Raw genomic sequence first — 22,298 nt, 5'->3', positions numbered from 1 at the left:
TTCCCTAGTGCAGCTGCGAGCACACGTTGTCTGCTTACCCTCTTGTTCATTAATTCCACATCAAGTTACTATAATTATCTATTGAACTCCCTTTCAAACGTGGGGTTGCGGTGGCACAGTGGTAGAGCGTTCACATCCGGTGCTTGGGGTCCCTGGTTCGATCCCAGCTCGCGCCGTGTGGACTTTGTGGTGGACAACCACTGTGCTCGTGGATTTTCTCGGGGTTCTCCCGTTTCCTCCCACTTTCTTCATTCCACCATTTCACTCATTTCGCATTATTACCGTCTTCTTTAGCCTAACCGGCATAACGTGGGACGTTAAACTTAAAGATTTCATTTCATTTTCCTTTCAAACGTACATTTTATATTCATCCCTGGATCTCCCAGCGGATTTCATATTAATTCAAAGATTAAAACACCCAATAGACCATCATCGCAAAACCAGCACAGAAAATTGTATTCTATTCTGTGATAAACAAATCCAGTTACGATTTCAATTATGTATATAGTTAATATATTCTTATAGTTTCGGTCTACCCCAAACTCTACTTATTAACGCTGCCCAATTAGTACTCCATTCATCAGGCGCATTGTCCTCATGCCAAAAATGTGTCAAGTCCATGGTTGATTGATGTTAATTTTATTATCCACGATACGGAAAATTTTTCCCTGTTGTCAACCGCAACATCATTTAACATACTCCAGTGTAGCGATCTCGTTGTTGTAGCGTGTCACAAAAGCATTGACTCCAATCATTTCGGACTTCGCTTTTTTATTAAACAACTATCGCATTTATACAATGCCCTCAATCATTTTTCGTTGATTCCTACGTTCTTCGGTAATAATTGCCGGGTTAAAATGTTACACCAGAAGTGGCAATATGCAGTTTCCGCATTTAATATACTTATTGTTTCACTTCTCTCCCATTTCTTACCAGTTCATGTAATATTTAAATTTGTTCATATTCATTTTATAATAGACATTGACTACAATATTGTTATTATCAAGCGAACATCAACCACCAATTCTCTGAATTCAATATCAGTACTGAGCTGGTATCTTTTTTCAATTCCGCATTTTAAGCCAAATTTGAATTATGGCTAAGTTCCGCAGATCTTCCTTCAGAGTGTTACGGAATTCGATATATATATGTATTAGGGTGGGCCGAAAAAAAATACATTTATTTTATTTTATTTTATTTATTTATTTTTGGTCGCTATAGCGCTGAAAAGTTGCCTTTCGGGCTGATTTAAAAAATTACGAAAAAAATTTCAAATCGGTTAACATCTTTTGTTCGCAGTTAAAGTTTACCAAAAATGACGAAAATCTTATGATTTTTAATTTCTTTTGACTTATAAATAAATAATAGTTAATCGACTCCATGATTTATTTTCTGTAATATAAATTGTATTAAACTTTAAAAAATATTTATTGTATTTTTTTTAAATTTATAACTGAAAATTATTTTCCAAAAAATAACATTTTTTATTTGTATAACAGTTTGGATTATTTCAGGAAAATGACTGGTTTAAAAAGCAAAATGAACATTATAAAAACGTTCATGCAACTTTTTTTTATTTTTAAAAATTGTACTTAAAATTTAAATAGTTTCATCTGCAGCTCTTCGCCCATTCGTAAACGGGAATGACCCAGATGTCACCATGAGGAGGTGGCTGCAGTTCGACTTCCACCCACACCCTTCCCAACCAACCATCCAATGCACGTGCGTTTTACATATTTTTTAGTTAATCCTTGATTTTTGTGCATTTTTTTCACTTGTTTTAGCAATGAAGATTCACTTTGAAATGGGATCTTTGGCTGAAGTGTGGCATAATAGCTCTGGATTCCAGAGTTGCCCTGATATATCCATCTCTTGACTGAGCACCACATACTTTGCCAGCTGCTTCTGATACCAGTTTTACATGTCTCTCGACAGCTTTTGTGGCAAGGGAATCCTCTTACAACTTCCCAATCGGGTACCATGCCAGTCGGTATAAGGAGTCTGATTCCATCATCTTTGATTCGACGCAACAATGGAGAACAAGATACTTTGCAGGTCGACCAGTCAATCATTTCAGTATAATCTTTAGCACAAAAATTGAGTTTGGGTGGTATGAAGTTCCTGATTGTCTTTCCTTTAGTTTTTGCCTGTCTTGCCTTTATTATTCGTCACAATGCCACACTTAATCACTAAGTGAGGAAATGACGAGGACGTGACGGACACGGAATGCGTGTCAAAACTTGCAGCGTTCAACATTCAACAACAATGCTCGAAAACTCTCAAAGTCATGCTATCTTGCAGAAGGGGAGGGGAAGTGGGATTAAATCTAGTAAATTGCCAGACTGGGGTGAAATATTTTCCTGTCAATCTGCTTGTTTTTTAAACAAATCATTTAACTCATATGTGCAAAATTACCCCAGACATAAAGTATGAAAAAGTATTTCTTTCTTTGTAAAAAATAGTTTTCAGTAAAGTTGTGCAATTGGAAATCATAAAACAAAACAACACACTAATTATTTTTATACTTTACTACAATATATATTAACAAAAATAAATCATGGGATCGATTAAATATTACTTATTATCAGACAAAAGAAATTAAAAATCACAAGATTTTCGTCATTTTGGGTAAACTTTAACTACGATGCGCGAACAGAAGAAGTAAACCGATTTCAATTTTTTTTCTTAATTTTCCTAATCAGTACCAAAGGCAACTTTTCCGCGCTATAGCGACTAAAAAAAGATAAAAAGTTTTTTCGGCCCACCCTAATATATATATATATATATATATATATATATATATATATATATATACCTATTTATTTCTGTTCCTTGCATCTAATGCTTATATTATGGTATCGTTTCGTAACTACATTTCCCCGGCCAAGTAAATTTGTGGTGGACAACATCGTGTTCGTGGGTTTTGTCGGGCTATTCGTTTCCTTCCACCTTCTCATCCCTCAAATTCTTCCATGATCACTTGCTTTAGCCATCGTTTCCTTATGGTAGGGACATGCCGAAGATATCTCGCGATCGATGTCGAGGTTTAAGTCGCGGTCGCACACTCGATACTGGCACAAACCCATGTATTCAAATAAGTAAGCGCAAGCCGCAGATGTACGCTACCTAGAGGTCGACCGCTAGGGTGAATTAGTGGCCGCGATAATGAACAACTGAGTTTGCTTTTACATCGAAGTTCGGCGGAAGCATTGATGTGGCTCTTGTTCTCATTGGCTCTCCCTGAAGCGTTACATGGAATAAATTCTTCATTTGTTTAGAATTTCGTTTGTAGAGTATTGTGTATGTGTCTGCTTTATAGCTTTTCCTGCACTATCATATTTCACTATGAAAGACATATTAATAGCACTAATGAGGAATGTTCCAGCAATATGGATAAGAAACACAATCATCATAATAGACACGTTTTAAATAGAGAATGGAAGAAAATAGCAACTGAAATGGGAATGTCAGATAAGTTATTTGAGAATTTTACTGTAGCTTAGTATTATATAAGGCAGTGGCAGTCACAGGGAGGGGGCTTTCGGGCTTAAGTCAGTAAACTGAATTTTTTTAAAGAAAAAAACGCTACAGTTCATCATATCTATGCTTAACCCCCCCCCCCCATTCTGAGATCCACAAAAAAGTTTGTTTTTCTAAATTGGTTATTGATATAAACTAAAGAAATACCTGAAAAGACAGGCACGTATCCATAGGGAGGAAACGTCTAATAATGAAATTGCAGTGACGAAACTTCATTTGCTGCAGTTACAACCTCATCCACTTCGAAACCTGAAGACATACCTGATTTGTTTATTTATTTATTAAATTTTACTGGGAAACGATTTCTCCCCTGAGTGCTGAAGGAAAGAATTTTCTTCACAGAAAATTCAATAAAAGGTGGTCTTTGATTTAGAATACTGATAGAGATGAACAAGAGATAAGACTCAAATAGTTTTGTGAAACAAGAGACGAGACTTTGGTATTTCTCATATCTCGTCTCACGTCCATCTCTATTTATAAACTGGTCCTTTCAATTTCAAAATGTGGCTTTGCAGTGATTGTTATGCACTGACGGAATAATTTCACTTGCTTCACACCAATGTTTCTCCTTAAACTGCGAAGTAAGGGTTCTCTCCCAAGAATCGGGGATCCGGAAACTGCGCATATATTTAGATAAGGGAGGGCCACGAAGGAATACTGGTGAAATATGCCGGACCGACAGCAAAGGATAAATCCAATATGGCTGCCCGAAGATCATGCCGATCGAATTTTGCAAGCAACCTCTCATCCACTTCCCATGGGCAGATTGACTTAATATTTTGCACATTGATATATGTATGAACACTACACATCTATTGGTTTGCAATTTAGCGGACTTTGACGTATTGAACCGATACGGTCGATCAAAATGCCAATGTCAACGACTCGTGTCTGGAAAACGAATTGTACTCTGGAAGCACGGTATCACTAGATGTGTACGAAAAGCATTAAACGGTTCAAAATATCGCTATCTGAAAACCAATATGGTCGAACAAAATCCTGAACCAAACAGCTCGTACTGCAAAAACTAAATTTGGTGTGAAGTTCGACTACCACTAGTAGGTGAGGATAATAATACAAATGGATCGCAATTTCTACATCGTGTATCCAATATAGCCGCGAAATACGCATATAAAATAACAGCGTAAACAGTTCAGGTGGTTTCGCATGAAAATCACCTACAATTCACTCGAACAGATTTTGCAGGTGAAATGCCAGAAAGTTAAAAATGTTGCCAGTGCCTGTGTTATCTGTTTGAAGTGTTATACGCAAACATACTGTTCATTTGGGAAGGTCTAGAACGTACTAGCCACAAACGTCCTAGAATACGCGTCTTAAAATTTGCAAACTATATATCACAAAAATCGCCCTTGAGAACACTGGCACCGTGGCTACACAGGTAAATCGTGATTTACGATCCAAGGGTCCTATATTTGAACCCGGCACAAACCAAAAACATATTTTTTGTTACATAATGAATTATTCTGTACATTGTTACAGCAAACAATGTATTGGTCCATTTATCATTAATGGAATGTTTCTGTTGAAGTCATGCAATTATACTGATGAAATTACGGCATATGTTTTGTGAAATTGTGGCGTCAGAGTGCCATATATTTCACCAAAATTTGACGGTATAACTTGTAGCGTATAAAAATAAGTATTAGACCAAATGGTGTAGATACAGGAAACAAAGTAGAAACTGTTTTCAGTGTACGTAGTAGGTCTTACATGTACTCTCGCAACAATCGGGAATATATGCTCGGAGAAGACGTGGCAAGATTGTGTAAAGGAAGATATGCGGCAGAGTGCTGTCACGGTGGATATGGCACAGAATTGAAATATTTGTAGAGCAGCGATCCGAAAAGCCAACCACAGGTAACTGCGATAAGATTTAGAAGAAGAAGTAAAATTCGAAAGCCAAATAGCGGCAGACATCAATGCATATAGAAGCGCTTCACATGAGCATCTCTGGCGAGGGGACGCGTCCCCCCCGAAAATATTTTGTAGTACAAATTATTCAATATTTTATTTTAATTTAATTTGTTTACTAACGATAGAATAACATATAAATAATAACTATATTTATTTCGAATATAATATTCAGGCTGTGAAACGATTATAACAGTCCTTGATATACCTTAGGGGGTCCGTGAAGTTAAGCAGAAAGGTGACAAATGAAATCGAAGATAATAAGTAGGTTGGGCTAGGTACTACCATTTAAATCACTTTCTTTGATGTCCCCCCAAATTTTACATGCCAGAGACGCAAGTGGCGCTTCATATTGGGTTCAATACGTCAATTCCGCTAAATTTTAAATCAATAGATGTGTAGTGTTCATACATATATTAATGTGCAAAACATTAAGTCAATCTGCCCATGGGAAGTAGATGAGAGGTTGCTTGCAAAAGTCGATTAACATGACCTTCGGGCGGCCATATTGGATGTACCCTTTGCTGTCGGCCGGGCATATTTCACCAGTATTTCCTCGTGGCTCTCCTCTATCTAAATATATGCGCAGTTTTCGGATTCCAGATTCTTGGGAGAGAACTTTTACTTGTGAGAACTTAGCAGCGAGGTTGCGACCTCCTCGCTACGTGCGCCCTTCATCCATCGCGACCTAGACATCGAAATAGCGACCGCTACTTAAACCTCGACCTTCATCGCGAGGTATCTTCGGCATGTTCCTACCCTTAGCCTAAAAAGCATAGTCACGGGACATTAAACTCAAAAAATACATGTCTTTTCATAACTTACATAGTTGATAATTCCTAACTTTTTTCCACCATTGCTCATATAACATTCATAATCAGAACTACATTTAAATCATTCAGCAACTGGTTCTGGGTTGATCCAGGGGCAATCGATTCCATCCCCAGAACGGGAAATTTTCTTGTTTTATATATAAATAAAACCTATCCCTGAGTTTGGAGCTCTTACAAGTATCTCTCAATAGCAGTATTACAATACACCGAACCCACCCCACAAGTTTGTTTTGAATCCGTCCCTGGGTTGATCTAGTATTTATATCAATACTATATGACTATAAATGGTGTCCGCAAAGCCGTGCCATATGTAATACCGTCTATAAATTTTTCTTGGGTATAAGGCAGGTGTAGAAATTCGAGAATTGTCCTTACGAATCCAAGTGATATATGGAAGTGATTAGTTTCTTTCACAAAATGTGAGAAATCACGAATTAGGGCAGTAGTTAATAAATGGAAACGTTAATTTCTAGGATGGGTCGGAATGTATCGATCAGAAAGAAGAACGACACATTGGCTCCTAGTCCAAACATCCTAAGGCCGTTATAACTGCGTCTAGTAAAGAATTCTTTTCTGCCATTATGGCATAATATGGCAGTAGTAGAAAATGGATCGACCTGGACCAGATTAGACCATGAGAGGCCAACTCAGGAGCCCCTGGGAAATCGAACACCTTGAACGGTCTTTTACGACCTCCATTTTAGGGGTGTATTTGTTCCCTTTTATGAGCACTTTTTAGGGGATGTACTCGTTCTCTTTTATGAGCACTTTTTAGGGGTGTACTCGTTCTCTTTTATGAGCACTTTTTAGGGGTGGACTCGTTCCCTTTTATGATCACTTTTACAGCCTCTTAGCAGAGAATACGAACATACAGCAGAGCAGAAAATACATAAGATTCATTCCCTTTTATGAGCACATTTTAAGGGTGTACTCGTTCTCTTTTATGAGCATATTTTCCAACCCCTATTTTAACATAGCAGAAATTACATAAGACTACGAACACACAGCAGAGCAGATAATACGAAACATAGAAGGGGTGTATTCACTCCCTTTTATGAGCACTTTTTAAGGGAGTGTACTCGTTCAATTTTATGAGCATATTTTTCAACCCCTAATTGAACATAGCATAGATTACATAAGACTAAGAACACATACCAGAGCAGAGAATACATAAGACTACGTAACATAGCAGGGGGTGTATTCATTCTCATTTATCAGCATTTTATTTTCAACCCCTATTTTAAGACAATGAATACCTATGTAACATAGCAACGAGGGTGTACATAAGACTACGAACACATAAGTAAAGCTATATTCGTTCCACCCCTATTTAAACATAGCAGAACTAGCAAAAGAGTATGGCTTATTTTCCAACCCTTATTTTAACATAGAAGAAAGTACGAACACACAGCAGAGCAGATAATACGAAACAGCAGGGATGTATTCGTTTCCTTTTATGAGCATTTTTAGGGGTGAACTCGTTCCCTTTTATGATCACTTTTTCAAACCCTATTTGAAAATTTACCATAGCAGAGACTACGAATACATAGCAGAGCAGATAATACATAAGACTACGTAACGTAGCAGGGATGTACTCGAACCCCCCGAACCGTCCACCCACAGTCCTTTACGACCTCCAGAGCAGATAATACGAAACAGCAGGGATATATTTGTTCCCTTTTATGAGCAATTTCTAGGGGTGGACTCGTTCTCTTTTATGAGCATATTTTCCATCCCCTATGATTAAACACACATACACACACACACACAAACTTGGTTGCGTATGCCAAATCCAATTTGGGAGAAATAACACGCATGCGCAGAAACATTTACATTTCCGATTTGATACGCCCTTTGAACCGATTTGGATGAAACTCGGTATACAGGGGTTTTCGGACATGCTGATTACGAATATATTTATTTCTACCTAGGACTTATATTTTATGTGGTATACGCCCTTTCTATGACAATTTTAACCGATTTGGATAAAACTCGGCATATGAGGGTTTTCGGACATGCTGATTACGAATACCACACTTATTTTACCTGGGTCTTATTGTTTATGTTGGATACGCCCTTTGAACCAATTTGGATGAAATTCGGTATATAGCGGTTTTCGAACATGCTGATTACGAATATTATATTTATTTTTACCTGGGTCTTATAGTTTATGAGATACGCCCTTTGTATGACACTTAAAACCCAATCACTCGTAAAAGAAGCAAAATATTGAGATTTGTTTCCACATTTAACAATTGGTCACCAGCAACTACATGTTCCAAAAATACTGTCCATCGAGGTCAAAGGTCAAACTCGAAAACGGAGCCACATATTGAGGTGCTGTTTCCACATTTAGTAATTGATCATCAACTACCACATGACCCAAAAACACCGACCATCGAGGTCAAAAGCAGAACTCGAAAACGGAGTCACATACTGAGGTGCTGTTTCCACATTTAGTAATAGGTCATCAGGTACTACATGTTCCAAAATTAGTGGCCATCAAGGTCAAAGGTCAAAATACTAAAACCTAATAACTCGAAAACGGAGCCAGAACATAGCAGATAATACATAAGGCTGCGTAACATACCAGGGGTGTATTCGTTCCAACGCCTATTTTAATAGCAGACAATGAGCACATAGCAAAGATTACAACTGAACACCCTAAACATTTTACCATGACAGGTAATACGTAAGACTACGTAACATAGCAGGGATGTATTCGTTTACAACCCTTTAATTAACATAGCAGAAATTACATAAGACTATGTAACATAGCAGGGCTGTACTCGTTCCAACCCCTATTTTAACATAATAGAAATAAAAGACAATGAGCAGAAATAGCAAGCAAAGATTACGAGTGCAAATAGTTGAAACTCCTCCTTTTGGTTTGTCAAACGTCAACACTGTATGTAACATTGCAGAGTTAATAAAAGAGTGTACAGTATTTTTCAACCCCTATTCTAACATAGCGGAAATTACATGACTACGAACATAGCAGAGCTAATAAAAGAGTATGGTTTATTTTCCAAACCCTATTTTAACATAACGCTTCGTTCCCTTTTATGATCCCATTTTAGGGGGTGTATTCGTTCTCTTTTATGAACACTTTTTCAACCCCTTTTTTAACATAGCAGAAACTACATAAGACTATGTAACATAGCAAAGACTATTCGTTCCTTTTTATTAAGCCTGTGTAACATAATATTCGTAAATTACTGCATGTCCCAAAATTACTGTGCATCGTGGTCAAAACCAGAATAACTCGTAAACGGAGTCACATATTGAGATGATGTTTCCAGATGTAGTAATATGTCATCAACTACTACAAGTTCCAAAAGCACTGACCAACGAGGTCAAAGGTCGAATAACTCGTAAACGAAGCAGCATATTGAGGTGCTGTTTCCACACTCATTAATAGGTCACCAACTACTTCATGTAACAAAAGTACTGACCATTGACGTCAAAAGTTTAAATCCGAATAGCCCGAAAACGGAGCAACATATTGAGGTGCTCTTTCCACACTTAGTAATAGGTCATCAACTACTACATGTCCGAAAAGTACTGACCACAAGGTGAAAGGTCAAATATTTAAACCAGAAAAACACGTAAACGGAGCAATGTATTGATGTGCTGTTTCCACATTTAGTAATAGGTCAGCAACTACTTCATGTCCCAAAAGTACTTACCATGGAAGTCAAAGGTCAAATATTTAAACCAGAATAACTCGTAAACGGAGCAACGGATAAGTTTGTGTAACTTATCCAATTTTGTACCAAGTAGAAAAAGTGAGGAAGTAACAATTTTCGTGGCTTAACTTTTGTATTAACGAACCAAATTTTTTAAAAATACCTCTTTAATTACCTCAGAATTTCTGTACCTTTTCGGGTTATTCAAATAAAACGAAAAAATGAATTTGGATGCAGTATTTCAACTAATCAGAAATAGAGAAAAAAGGACCCCTTTGTACTATTTCAACAAACAAAGGGAAGACCTTTGTGTGAGCTTTTCAATTTTGTAGCAAGAAGAAAAACCACTTTTTAAATAACTCAGAATTTCATATCATTTTGCAATAAAATAAACGAAGAAATAAATTTGAATGGAGTACGAACCGGAAAAAAGTGAAGAAGGTCCATTTAACTGGCTCAATATTTCTGTACAATTTTGTACTACTCAAATAAACGAAGGAATGCATTTGGGTAATCTATTTTATTTTTGTACCAATCAGAAGAAAACGAAAGAAGAGCCATCTTAACTAGCTCAGCATATTATACCTTTTTGTACCATTTAAAAATACTGAGAATAACTTGAGTAGTCTGTTTCTTTTTGTACCCATCCAAAGAGAATCAAAGAAGAATCACTTTTCACTAACTTATAATTTTATATCATTTTGTAATACTCAAATATATGAAGAAATAAATTTGGATGGAGTATTTAGTTTTGTACCAAGCAGAAAAAAGGAAGGAAATAACATTTTGTACTAATCAAGTAAACAAAAATAAATTTGTACTAACCAGAAAAGGTGAAGAAGGATAAGTATTTTATACCTTTTTGTGCAATTTAAAAAAATCAATAAATTTATTGGGGTGTCCTATTTCCTTTTGTACCAACGAGAAAAAAGCGAAGAAGGATAATTTTTAAGTGGCTTCGAATTTTATACCGTTCTGTAATATTTACAAAAACGAAGGGAAAAATTTGTACCAAACATAAAAAGCAAAGAAATACCATTTAACTAACTGATAATTTTTGTGCTACAGAAATAAAGGAATAACAAGCGAAGAAAGATCATTTTAACTAGCTCAGCATGTTATAAGTTTTTGTGCTACTCAAACAAAATGAAGCTACATATTTGGGTGATCAAATCAATTTTGTACCTACGAGAAATGCCTTTTAAACTAGCTTCGAATTTCTAGACCATCTTGTACTATTTAAACAAACGAAGGGATAAAAAATACGATGAAATCTTTGAATTTTACGTCCCACGGTTATGCCGGTTAGGCTAAAGGAGACGGTGATGATGAGTAATGGATGAAATGGTGGAATGAAGAAAGTGGGAGGAAACGGAAGAACCCCGAGAAAACCCACGCACACGGTGTTTGTCCACCACAAAGTTCACTTGGCGGGGGCTGGGATCGAACCCAGGACCCCAAGCACCAGAAGTGAACGAAGGGATAAATTTGAGTGACCTATTCAATTTTGTACCATCAAGAAATGTCATTTTAACTAGCTAAGTATTTTAAATCATGTACTATTTAAGTAAACAAGGGGATAAATTGAGTGTGCTATTCAATTTTGTACCAATGAGAAATGCCATTTTAACTAGCTCAGAATGCCTATACCTTTCTGTACTATATAAATAAATAAATAAATTTGTACTGACCAGAAAAAGCAAAGAAGTTTCATTTTAACTAACTCAAAATTTTATATCATTTTTTAATACTCAAGTAAACGAACGAATAAATTAGTGTGGCCTATTGAGTTTTGTAGCAAGCAGAAAAAGGAAAGAATTAACATTTTGTTCTAATCAAATAAACGAAGAAATAAATTTGGGTGACCTATTTAGTTTTGTACCAACCACGAAAAAAAAGAAGAGGTACATTTTAACTAGCTCCATATTTCTCTACCATTTTAACTAACTCAAACAAAGGAAAGCATAAATTTGAGTGGGTTAAGCAAACAAGGTCAATGCTAACTAGCTCAGCATTTTGTACATTTTTTGCTATTCAAATAAACGAAGGGTTAATAATGAGTGATTTATTCAATTCTGTACCAAGTAGAAAAAAATGAAGAATGAATAAATTTTGTTGGCTTCTTTACTTTTGCATTAACAATTATGTACATTTTGTACTACTAAAATAAACGAAGGAATAAATTTTGATATACTTACACTACACTAAAATTACACTAAATATAATGTTATTAGCCGATTGCCTTCCAAACTGGTAACGTGCCTTGTGTTATATAAAAAACTTTGCGCTCAATAGGCAGTACCTTAGGACCCTCACTATACTAGCGATACAAATGTTACGTAACTCATTCTTAATGTTCCTTTTTTTCATTTTATTTAAAGTGCGTTTATATTGAGAATCTTCAATATCTGCAGCAACAGAAAGAATAATAAAGCACTCTTCATAGATGGTGTGGAACATGGAACTTCTAAAACTTTTCTTTGATGAGCTGATTCTTACTTTGACATGGTCTCTTCTTCTTCTGGCTTTCCTCTATCAGCACTGTCATTCAAAATGGCCAAGCATGCAGTTTCTTCTTTTCTATTATTGTCACGATCCGTCGTCCTTCATCAGTTTCCTTTAGTACGTCTTCATCCCTTAATAACACCAATTGCTATGGAGTATCTTCTACAGAACAAAGTTATAATTGAATTATGCCGCAACTCTCTTCTGTAACCAAGGGAATCTTATGTTCAAATTTTTAGTTAGTGACCGCGAAACTTTGGACTTTAGCGTCGCCGTTAGTATTTTGTAAACCTATACTAAATGTAAGACCTTATTCGCTAACCACACGTCAATACCCATATAACTATGAGCCTTACTTAGTGACAGTAGATGCAATTAAAATGTACTTAGCAATGCTACTTTAAAGTGGCTCTTTCTCTGGGTGACACAAAAATATACAAAATGTAGCACCACAACTAAATGAACCACTCGTGTATTTGAATCCCTCAGAAAATTATAAAATTCTGAACTAGTTAAAATGTACCTTCTTTACTTTTCTTCTGATTGTTACAAAAATAAAATAGACCACACAAATTTATTTCAGTAGCAAAAAATGGTATAGAAATATTGAGCTTGTTACAATGGACCATCGTGGTTGGTACAAAACTAAAAGGAGCTTTTTTTGCTTCCTACAAAACTGAATAGGTCACACAAATTTATTCCTTCATTTATTTGATTACTACAAAATAATATAAAATTCTGACTTAGTTAAAAATGGTCTTTCTTCGTTTCTCCTCGTTAGTAGAAACTTATTCCTTCGTTTGTTTCAGTAGTACAAAATGTACATAAATACTGAGCTATTTAAAATAGACCTCCATTTTTTAAATGTTAATACACAAGAATGCAACAAAACTTATTCATTCTTCAATTTTTTCTGCTTGGTACAAAATTGAATAGGTCACTCAAATTTAACCCTTCGTTTATTTGAATAGCACAAAAGGTACAAAATGCTGAGCTAGTTAACATTGCAATTCTTTGCTTAAGCCACTCAAATTTATTCTTTCGTTTCTTTGAGCTAGTTAAAATGGTACAGAAATATTGAGCTAGTAAAAATGGAACTTCTTCGTTTTTTTTCGTGGTTGGTACAAAAGTAAATAGGCCACCTAACTTTATTCCTTGGTTTATTTGGTTAGTAAAAAATGTTAATTCTTTTCTTTTCCTGCTTGCTACAAAACTGAATAATCCATCCAAATATATTTTTTCGTTTATTTGAGTATTACAAAATGATATAAAATTCTGAGTCCATGTTCGCTCTCTCAAATTTATCCCTTCGTTTAAATAGTAAAACATGGCCTGGAAGTTCTGAGCTAGTTACTAATGAGATATCTCGTTGGTACAAAATTCAATAGGCCACTCAAATGTGTTGCTTCAAGTAGCTCAAATGGAATATCACGCTTAGTCAGTAAAATGGTCTTTCTTCGCTTTTTGTGGTTATTACAAATTTATTCCTTTGTTTATTTGTGTAGCTTTTTTCTGTTTGGTACAAATATTACAAAAAGGCATAAAAATCTAAGCCTGTTATAAATGGTTCTCGTTGGTACAAAAGGAATAAGGACACCCACATTTATTTATTCCTCTCCCTAAATGGCAAAAAAGGCATAAAATGGTTCTTCTTCGCTTTTCTTCGAATGAGTACAAAAACTTAGAATAATCAAATTATTCTGTTTTTTTTAATGGTACAAAAAAGTATAAAATGCTAATCTAGTTAAAATGGAACTTCTTTGATTTTCTTCTGATTGGTACAAAAATAAAATTTCGTTTACTTGGGTAGTACAAAATTGTACAGAAATATTGAACTAGTTAAAATGGACCTTCTTTCCTTTTTTCGCGTTCGTACAAAACTAAATACTCCATCTAAATTTGAGTATTACAAAATGAAATGAAATTCTGAGTTAGTTAAAAAATGGTCCTTCTTCGCTTTTTTCTTCTTGCTACAAAATTGGAAAGCTCACTCAAGAGACCGTCGTTTGTTTAAACAGAACAAAATAGTATTGAACTTCTGAGCCAGTTAAATGCTCCTTTCTGATTATTATAAATTTATCCGATTGTTTATTTAAATAGTGCAAAATGGTTTAAAATACGCAGTTAGTTATAATGACATTTCTCTTGCTGCAAAATTGAATAGGTCAAACAAATTCACCCCTTCGTTTGTTTAAATATTAGAACATGGTCTAGAAAAATGGCATTTCTCATTTCGCATAAAATTGAATAGAGACGACTCAAATATATTCCTTCGTTTATTTAAGTAGTATAAGACATCTGCTATGTTAGAATAGGGGTCGAAAAATATTGCAGGGGTGCCCACAAGGGGGGGCTATGACGCAAACTGCGTCATTGAAATATTTGGGGGGGGTTAAAAATCTATATAAATATGTTTGACGGGGGGGTAAAATTAATCGAAAAGTTTTTTTTTCATGGAATACCTATGGATAGACAATTGCGGGGGGGTGCGTCATGGACATAAGGGGGGGTGGGCACCACTGAATATTGTACACTCTTTTATTAACTCTGCAATGTTGCATACAGTGTTGACGTTTAACAAACCAAAAGGAGGAGTTTAAACTATTTGCACTCGTAATCTTTGCTTGCTACTTCTGCTCATTGTCTGTTATTTTTGTTATGTTAAAATATGGGTTGGAACGAGTACAATCCTGCTATGTTGCATAGTCTTATGTAATTTCTGCTATGTTAATTAAAGGGTTAGAAACGAATACATCCCTGCTATGTTACGTAGTCTTACGTATTACCTGCCATGGTAAAATGTTCAGGGTGTTTGATTGTAACCTTTGCTATAATGTGCTCATTGTCTGCTGTTAAAATAGGGGTAGGAACGAGTACACCCCTGCTATGTTACATAGTGCTATGTTAATTGAAGGGTACCCCTTACTATGTTGGTAGTCTTTGCTATTTCTCTTATGTTAAAATAGGGGTTGGAACGAGTACACCTCTGCTATGTTCTGGCTCCGTTTTCGAGTTATTAGGTTTTAAGTACTTTGACCTCGATGGCCACTAATTTTGCGACATGTAGTACCTGATGACCTATTGCCAACTGTGGAAACAGCACCTCAATATGTGGCTCCGTTTTCGAGTTTGACCTTTGATCTCGATGGTCAGTATTTTTGGAACATGTAGTTGCTGGTGACCAATTACTAAATGTGGAAACACCAAAATATGTTGCTTCGTTTACGAATGATTGGGTTTTAAGTGTCATACAAAGGGCGTATCCCACATAAACTATAAGACCCAGGTAAAAATAGAAATGGTATTCGTGATCAGCATGTCCGAAAACCCCCATATGCCGAGTTTCATCCAAATTGGTTAAAATTGTCATAGAAAGGGCGTATCCCACATAAACTATAAGACCCATGTAGAAATAAATATGATATTCGTGATCAGCATGTCTGAAAACTCCCATGTCTAGTTTTATCCAAATCGGTTAAAATTGTAATAGAAAGGGCGTATCCCATATAAACTATAAGACCCAGGTAGAAATAAATATGATATTCGTGATCAGCATGTCCGAAAACTCCCTTATGTCTAGTTTTTTCCAAATCGGTTCAAAGGGCGTATCAAATCGGAAATGTAGATGTTTCTGCGCATGTGTGTCATTTCTACTAAATTGGATTTGGCATTCGCAACCAAGTTTGTGTGTGTGTATTAGGGTGGAGCGAAAAAAACTTTTTTCGCCAAGCAAAACGCCTGGGGTCCAAAAAGTTGAGTAGTGGCCTGGTGTCAACGGGAGTAAAATATTTCCTTGATCGGTTGATATCTTCAGGTTGCGCATGCGCACTGAAGTTTGGCGAAAATGAGGGAAATTTCAAAAAATAGGATATTTTCTTTTCTTTTATTTTTTTTGTCACCAAGCAAAACGCCTGGGGTCCAAAAACTTGCGTAGTGGCCTGTTGACAACGAGTGTAAAATATTTCTTTGATCGGTTGATATCTTCAGGTAGCGCATGCGCACTGAAGTTTGGCGAAAATGAGGAAAATTTAAAATATAGGATATGTTAATTTATTTTTTATTTTTTTTTGTCACCAAGCAAAACGCCTGGGGTCCAAAAAGTTGACAACGGGTGTAAAATATTTCCTTGATCAGTTGATATTTCAGGTTGCGCATGCGCACTGAAGTAACATCCTTTTTTGCTTTACCAATAAATGATATTATTCCATTAAGCCCAATTCGTGCACTGAAGTTCTGTTAGCAACATTCATGTATTGTTTGTAAGAGTAAGTTAAGAAGCAATTAGCTAATTATTCATTAATTAATTACCGGTAATGATTAACAGGGGCGAAAGTCTTTCTTAGTTTCAAACTTCGGCATCACGAGCCGATTCAGAAGACGTGCCCGGATGAAACCATCGCGCCTGTCCTGTCCACAGACTTGAGTTTCAGCTTCTGTCACCACACGAATGCATCGTTCGACTGCTTGCGTATGCCACGGTAGATCCTTCCACCACAGATTTTGAAGTTGATCTTGATTCAGGCTATCTTCTGGCAGTCCAATAACGAGTGGCGGTTCGGTGACAGCGAGGTCTTGCCAAAACATCATGTCTGTGTAATCCTTGGCGCTGAAGTTCAACGGCGGAACTTCGAAGGTGCGAACCAAGACGCCAGGACCAGGAGAAGTCTCTCTTGCTTCAGAATTCGTTTCTTGGCCAAAGTACGAATATGAGGTCTCTCGTCATGCAGCATCGCCAGTAGGAGGTTTTCGGGATGTGTGGCGAAGGCGTTTTTCTGCATGGTGTCGTAAACGACCTTCTTCAGTTCCGGATCGAGGTACTGCGACAACTGCATGGAATGCCATAGATTCTTTGGTGCATCCGTGATCTTCCAATGGCGCGTGATATTTAACCACATTGGAGCGTACACGCGGACCACGAACGTGGACAGGATGACCAGGTTTTGAGATGGGATTTCACTCGCCACATACAGCCACAAGATTCGATTTGCAGTAGTCAATGGGACATCGTGAATGGGACAACATGCCAGGACTTCTTCCTCCAAGCCCTTACGGGAATTGCCCGGTTGCGACAGCCCGACAGATGTCGAGTAGATACTGCTGGTCGGTGATGAGGTCTGGGACGACGTCGGGAAAACTGCCTTGGATAGGCTGGAACTCCAGGACAGGAAGGTTCTCGCAAATATGAAGGTTCTTTGCGAGTGGTCCCGTATACCCTCGTGGGCTACTCGTAGGTCCCTCTAGATACTCGATTAGATGACGTAGAGTGAGCTCATTAAAGTGGAGTTGACAGACTATCCGCTGCAATGGCTTGCCCAGCTGAACTTCCAGGCAATGAATAACAACATTTCGTTTTCCTGTGTTGACAGCTGTACCGTCGCTGCCGATCGCCTGCAGTCCCGACAACTCCATGTTCACGACGGTTGCGTATTCCAGGATTGCATTCGTAATTGCTATAGCAGATCCGGATTTTGGTGTCACGTGTCCAAAGTATGTAGACCCTGGTTCACTGATTAGGGTCTCGTGTTCCTCCACAATTTCCCTGCGATGTAATTTCCATCAGCCATCATTTCAACAGACATCGTTTTGTCCTTTCTCCCGTCAAAGTAGAGTGACCGCAGTGGTTGGAGCTGGAGAGGCGGATCTTGTAAACCCTCCCTCATGTTCTCTCGCTCTCGCCTGACTGCTTCTGTTGATGACCGTACTCTCAGCTGACGGATGGACTGTGTCGTGCAGAATAGCAGAAGCAATCGCTGCGGCAGGCCTGTCATCAATCCCACATCTGTCTAACACCTGGGCAATCGTGGGGAGTTTGAGACTGGTACTGGGCGACTGCTTTGTGGATTTCCGGGTATGGAAGGTTACTGATTGGTCAGTTGTCTCAGCACTAGCAGACTCCGCGCAATCGACGCCATCGTTGGAATCCGAATAGTCAGCTTCCGTGTCAAATTGGGAACTTGGACCGGAGTCTTCCTTCCGCTTTTTGAAAGATCTTGCTCTGGCTGCTTCTTACTCCTTCCTACTTAATCGTTTCTGAATGGCCTTGGTGACTTTGACGTCCAGTCTCCCAATGAACATCTGTCGAGCTGTTCTCTGGTCGACAATGAATTCTTGCTCCTGTCTGGGAACCTTCTTCCCTTTCTCGCACTGGCAGAGGGAAAATTCTGACATTTGCAAGCGGCAATGTCGAACAACTTGCCATTTTCATCTAGAAATGTCTCCAGCGATTTCTTGAAAGCGTCGACGTTCCTTCGACTTAAGGAACATTTCTTCAGCTTCTGTACTTTCTGCACATACTTCTTAATCAGTTCCACGACTCTCTGGTGACTCACCGTCGGAATCGATGCCTTAGTCCATACCTCCTCTACCTGACAGGCCACTTCGTCTGCGATGAAAGACAGAGGCGGGTCTTTCTTGCTCATCTGCTTCTTTTCTTCACGCTTGAATTCCACGTACTTCAGGACATCTAGATGTGTGGGAAGAACTACATCCGGTAGGCGGGAAGCACTCAGCAACCGGGCAGTCAACCTGTCGTCTCGTTTACGAAAGATTATAAGTTTTCTCAGTCATTCTTTTTTACTGTGTAATTGTCCATTTACCCTTCTACCTGTCTCGGAACATAACTGCGACTGTTGCGCGTGGACTCTGTTCATTTCACTTCCTCAGCTAACTATACGGCAACAATCGCTCTCTGCAACAAAGAAAAAATGCGTATTAGGTTAAATATTTAAATAAGAAATAAATGAAAAATAATAAATACACATATTTCGATAATGAATGAGAGACGACAAAAATATGGTGTTAACAGTTTTATTTCATTTCACATTTGGTGACAAAAAAATAAAAATATCCCATTTTTCAAATTTTCCTCATTTTCGCCAAACTTCAGTGCGCATGCGCAACCTGAAGATATCAACCGATCAAGGAAATATTTCACCCGTTGTCACCAGACCACTGCGCAATTTTTTGGACCCCAGGCGTTTTGCTTGGTAACAAAAAAATAAATTAAAATATCCCATTTTTTAAAATTTTCCTCATTTTCGCCAAACTTCAGTGCATATGCGCAACCTGAAGATATCAACCGACCAAGGAAATATTTTACACCCGTTGTCAACAGGCCACTACGCAACTTTTTGGGCCCCAGGCGTTCTGCTTGGTGACAAAAAGATAAAAGAAAATAAATTAAAATATCCCATTTTTCAAATTTTCCTCATTTTCGCCAAACTTCAGTGCGCATGCGCAACCTGAAGATATCAACCGATCAAGGAAATATTTTACACCCGTTGTCACCAGACCACTGCGCAATTTTTTGGACCCCAGGCGTTTTGCTTGGTAACAAAAAAATACATTAAAATATCCCATTTTTAAAAATTTTCCTCATTTTCCCCAAACTTCAGTGCGCATGCGCAACCTGAAGATATCAACAAATCAAGGAAATATTTTACACCCGTTGTGACCAGGCCACTACGCAACTTTCTGGACCCCAGGCGTTTTGCTTGGTGAAAAAAAGTTTTTTCACTCCACCCTACTGTGTATGTGTGTTTAATCATAGGGGATGGAAAATATGCTCATAAAAGAGAACGAGTCCACCCTCTAAAAAATGCTCATAAAAGGGAACAAATACATCCCTAAAATGGAGGTCGTAAAAGACCGTGTGGTGGACGGTTCAGGGTGTTCGAGTACATCCCTGCTATGGTAAAATGTTCAAATAGGGGTTGAAAAAGTGATCATAAATGGGAACGAGTCCACCCCTAAAAAATGCTCGTAAAAGGAAACTAATACATCCCTGCTATGTTTCGTATTATCTGCTCTGCTATGTGTTCGTACTTTTTGCTATGTTAAAATAGGGGTTGGAAAATAAGCCATACTCTTTTACTAGTTCTGCTATGTTTAAATAGGGGTGGAACGAATACAGCCCTACTATGTGTTCGTAGTCTTATGTACACCCCCATTACTATGTTACATAGGTATTCATTGTCTAAAAATAGGGGTTGAAAAAATGCTGATAAAAGGAAATGAATACACCCCCTGCTATGTTACGTAGTCTTATGTATTCTCTGCTCTGCTGTGTTCGTAGTCTTATGTAATCTATGCTATGTTCAATTAGGGATTGGAAAATATGCTCATAAAAGAGAACGAGTACACCCCTTAAAATGTGCTCATAAAAGGGAATGAATCTTATGTATTATCTGCTCTGCTGTGTGTTCGTATTCTCTGCTAAGGGGTTGAAAAAGTGATTATAAAAGGGAACGAGTCCACCCCCTAAAAAGTGCTCATAAAAGAGAACGAGTACACCCCTAAAAAGTGCTCATAAAAGAGAACGAGTACACCCCCTAAAAAGTGCTCATAAAACGGAACAAATACATCCCTAAAATGGAGGTCGTAAAAGATCGTGGGTCGACGGTTCAAGGTGTTCGATTTCCCAGGGGCTCCTGAGTTGCCCTCTTATGGTCTAATATGGTCCAGATCGATCCATTTCTACTACTTATGGCAACAATGATAGTACCAGATGGTGTCAGCACATGTGGACAACCACCAACTATCCTATAGACAAAATTTTACAAATTACATAGAAATTGTCTACTCCTTGTCGTTACTTCTTGAATGATTTGAAATAGAGATTAAACTGCCACGTCAAAACTAAAGATAGGCTTAATTATCTACCTAAAAGCTGTACTATTAGATAATTAATACAGTGGTAGAAAATTTATTTACATACTTTCGTAAGCGCTGGATGTACATGTGGAGTGAGAATTTTAAACATACAATCTGGAAAGTACTTGCCAACATCTTAAAGCGAAGCCGTTGAATGACCACACCGCACACAAGGTAAGTTTAGCTTATCCTTACATCTACGGTATTTATTGTATCGTACCAAGATAATTTTTCTTTTCAATACTAATCTGATCTGGAATATTTTCTATTTTATCTATATAAAAAAACTCTGATGTTACTCTGGAACGAATTGTGACCTGTCCCAGAATAGGCAGCACCGAGGGTTGAAACTTTGCGCACTATTAAAGCAGACTCCACCACGAACAATCTCTAGAATCAGCAATTGTTCCCCTTATCTAAGGGAATGTAGCAGTGGTCGAAGGTTTACCTTCGAGCATTTATTTCCTTATAGAAGGGTAATGTATTAATATACATTCACTGGGGTACTCCCCGGTTAATTTTTTCTAGACAGGATAAATTATGTGCAAGGAATTATAACCAGAACATTAAGCAGATTGACAGGAAAGAAATTAGGGAGAATTATTGATCTTCGTTAACCACTTCCTTGCAAATAGAACAATGTAGACATTATTGTGCTCTATCAATTGAGTAGAAATTTTCTCAATTTATCATCTTACACATTAATTTATGTAAGATCTCTAGGAAGACACACTTATCGTTGAGTAATTTCACGAAATAGGACAATTTCTGAATATATAATTGTTTACGTGGATGTTGCAATACCACGAACAAATGTCGAAAATAACCCCCAATTCTTTATAGCCGGCTATTGCCGTACGAAACATTATAAATTCTGTAGTATCGTATATGTATTGCCGGACAGCTTTCTCCACTTTACATCCGGTCCAGCGCTCAAGAAAGCGAACTATCTTAATTTTTTTATGGAGGAATTTGGGAGAGTGACCATCACTGAAGAAAATAGATTTAAAATAATAACTTTCTGAAATGAATTAACTACATTATCTCCCATAATGTATACTCAGCTACTCATTTCCGAATTTAAGGCATTTACTACTTAAACCAACTTACTTATTAATTAGTTTAATTCGGATAACTTTAAAGTAAT

At 37.3% G+C, this 22,298-nt stretch overlaps 1 protein-coding gene across 6 annotated transcripts in view; it reads right to left on the bottom strand.

Moving 5' to 3' along the window:
* Positions 1-22,298, bottom strand: part of LOC145689943 (uncharacterized) — a 72,600-nt gene that overhangs the window by 9,359 nt on the left and 40,943 nt on the right. The window lies entirely within an intron of this gene.

Source organism: Thermobia domestica, chromosome 7 (assembly GCF_964235325.1).
Source record: "Thermobia domestica chromosome 7, izTheDome1.hap1.1, whole genome shotgun sequence".
NCBI classification, from domain to species: domain Eukaryota; kingdom Metazoa; phylum Arthropoda; class Insecta; order Zygentoma; family Lepismatidae; genus Thermobia; species Thermobia domestica.
The sequence above is the reverse complement of the archived record's forward strand: the minus strand, read 5'-3'. Positions and strand labels throughout refer to the sequence as shown.